Below are 3,037 nucleotides of genomic sequence, written 5' to 3'. Positions count from 1 at the left end.
GATTAAAAATAAAAACAGGACACGCAGTTTCTTTCAGATCCATTACTAAGGTAATGAGAAGTTTGGCATAAGTAATGTCATTAACTTTTCTGTTCTAGTAGAACTAATATTATTATTCTGTTTTGCTGAATGAATTGCTTCTTGTGGTAGAGTATGTACAGAAATGTCTATTTTATTTCATTTGGCATATAGATATATAACGGCTTATTTTTTGCCCTTTGAAATACTTGCTGGACTGTTCCTTACAAAGGAATTATGTCAAGTTGTTAGATGAGGATGTCTAGGTGTGGTACTGTTTGTTAGTACTATTACTGTCATGTTTGGTTTAAGTGTAGACATACAGTGGTGAAGGTTCAGTTAACATTTCTGTGTGGCCTAATTTTTGTAGATGCTAAAATAATAAATGCGATATGTATTTAGTTGTAGGTAACACAAAGGGAAGCGTTTGGTATCAAGTATTCTTTTATATGCAAATCCTATGTTTGTTATATGTTTTATTTTGAAATACATTATATTGAAGTGCTTTTAATATCATAAAGGGAAGTTTTTGAGTTTCCTTAGTAGTGAATTATGTTTGTAGAAGTGTGTAGTATTGTAATGGACACATCGTAGTTTTAAACTACTTCAGGCATATATGCTGAATATTTTTTTCTTTATGCACCTGGTGTATGAAGAGGCTAACATGTTACATTATATTTATGCATAAAGGTATTAATAGAAGGGAAAACTTTAGGGTTGATAGTAGCTTGTAATTTATTATTATTATTATTATTATTATTATTATTATTATTATTATTATTATTAGCTTTGAGGGTAGTCCAAAAAAAAAAGTAAAAAAAATTTTTAAACCATCATATCTAATATAGATTGTGAGAGAGACCCTCTACATTATTTGCCATAGTATTAGAAGTGCAAAAGATGCCATGTATTCTATAGTAGTATAATACACCTGTATTTCTATGAGTGGAGCCTGTTGTTAAATGTACCTTTTTTTTCTTTAATGTTGTTTGAAAAAAAAGGTTTAAATTTTGGAGGATTATTTTTCGGGAAAATATAAATTTGATATACTGATATTCTTAAATTTTGGTACTGCAAGTCGTTTGACTTTGAAAAATTTTTGGAAATTTTTAATTTTAAAACCAGGTTTGAAATAAAGAGTTTTTCACCCCAAAAATTGGGTGTGGCAGTATTTAAGGTTTTGGAATGTGAAAGGCTAATAGTTTAAGGTTAAAGTAATATTTAAGTATATAGTTAAAAAAGAGAAAGCCATTTGTTTCTCATCTCGTGGAAAAAACTGATCATGTAAGTTGAATGGAAAGTCCATTTTTATTTTGTACAATAGAATAAGTATTTTTATGTAAACACTTCATAAGCAAGGAAACATTATCATACTGATTAGGAAGAATGTTTTCCTAGGCAGAAGGTTGATTTGGTACTTGGATAGGCTAGGTTAGTGCCGATGAAAATCTTACAAGAAAACTAATTAATAAAGAAAGTAGAGATGCAGTATTTGCCAATACAGAAGAAAACACCTTGCCAGAAAGTACCATGTATTTGGCACATATAACTCGGGGAAAAAAGTATGCATCGGAGCAGACAAACCTTTATATTCAGATATTCAATGCGCCCCCTTTTGCCACTGTATGGGAAAAAACTAAAATGCCTGCAAAATTTTTCAGAAATATTAAAAAAATCTGGGCAGCCAGGTTGTTCATCAGGCTGTTTGATTATTCATTTCCCCAGTTAAATTTTAAGCTTTGGTTTTTTCTCCTTCATCCTGACCGTGTACCATGAGATAAAACTTTTAAGATAACACTTTCATAAAACTTCGTGATCCCAATTTAACTCTTTAAAATGTCATGTGTAGTCTTGATGTCACCTTCCATTATGCATATATTTCTCTTTTAAATCATATCAGCAAAAACCTTTATACACTGTCCATATTTGAGGAGTCTATTTGATTTTTTTTTTTTTTTTTTGTTTGTATGGAAATACCTGTCCACAGCACAAACAGGATGGGTGAAAACATATATTTTTATGTAGTATTGCAAGAATCTTAATAACCCAAATAAAAAAACAAAAAGCCCAGAAGGTGTTTCACTGAATTCCCTCTTTAAGGATATTGTTCTACAAGCTGTGAAGTAACAACTAATTTTTGGTGGTTTGTGTGAAAAACTGTCAAAAAACCAGATAAAATAGTTTCCCCCCCTTTTGCTTAAAACTATTTTTTTCCCAAAACCTTTGTGTTTTGGGGTTTTGGGGTTTTTGGTTTTTGTTTGGTGGTGGTGGTGGGGGGTGTTGTGTGTGTGTGTGTGGGTGGGGGTGTGTGTGTTTGTGTGTGTGTGTGTTGTGGGGGGTTTTGTGTGTGTTGTGGGGTGTGGGGGTGTGTTGGGTTATCAGCCTGGCCCATGTATGAAGCAGGGGAATCAATATTTGAAAAGGGTTTATCCCTTTACTTATGGTCTGTGACTGTTTGGGAAAAACTTTTTTGGTCAAAAGCAAAATCAGTGTTACGAGATGAAAAGTGGCTTTGCTCGCTGTGGATCTGTTGATCTCAGCTCGTTTGAAAAAATTTTTTTGTCGGGAGTGAGCTTTCAAATTTTTTTTCCCACTCTGATTACAACATAGCCATAGAAATAATAATACATGCTGAACAACTTCAGAGAATTATCAAACTAATGGTCCAAGGCTTGAATCAGGTACATTTAATGGATGTTTTTCCCTTGACCTGTTGGACTAACACAGAACTGATTCCATCCCCAAAGACTGCCAAGATATGGCATACCCGATTTTTTTTCCCGAATAGAGAACAGAGTTGAAGATAATCTAATGAGAATTTTATGCAGTTATGTCCAAATACATAACTTTCCCAAAAGGAATACCACATTTGAAGGAAATTTCATATGCTGTCAAGTTATGGCCATTCCTAGCTTAGTGATCTTTCTTTGTGTTGTACTCCACCCATAACAAATGCATCTCCGCAACAATATTGTATGAAGAAAAGCTGTTACTAAGGATAACAGCATGTTCTAGTTCT

The 3,037-nt window shown here is 32.9% G+C and overlaps 1 protein-coding gene across 1 annotated transcript in view; it reads left to right on the top strand.

Annotated features, from left to right (window-relative positions):
- Nucleotides 1-1,011, top strand: part of LOC119575101 (repressor of RNA polymerase III transcription MAF1 homolog) — a 25,715-nt gene extending 24,704 nt beyond the window's left edge. Inside the window, exon 5 of the mRNA XM_037922510.1 lies at nt 1-1,011. This exon is cut by the window's left edge and continues 605 nt beyond it. The gene's annotated coding sequence lies outside the window, so the exon portion shown is untranslated.
- The last annotated feature ends 2,026 nt before the right edge of the window (nt 1,012-3,037 follow it).

Source organism: Penaeus monodon, chromosome 7 (genome assembly GCF_015228065.2).
Source record: "Penaeus monodon isolate SGIC_2016 chromosome 7, NSTDA_Pmon_1, whole genome shotgun sequence".
In the NCBI taxonomy this organism is placed as follows: domain Eukaryota; kingdom Metazoa; phylum Arthropoda; class Malacostraca; order Decapoda; family Penaeidae; genus Penaeus; species Penaeus monodon.
The sequence above is the reverse complement of the archived record's forward strand: the minus strand, read 5'-3'. Positions and strand labels throughout refer to the sequence as shown.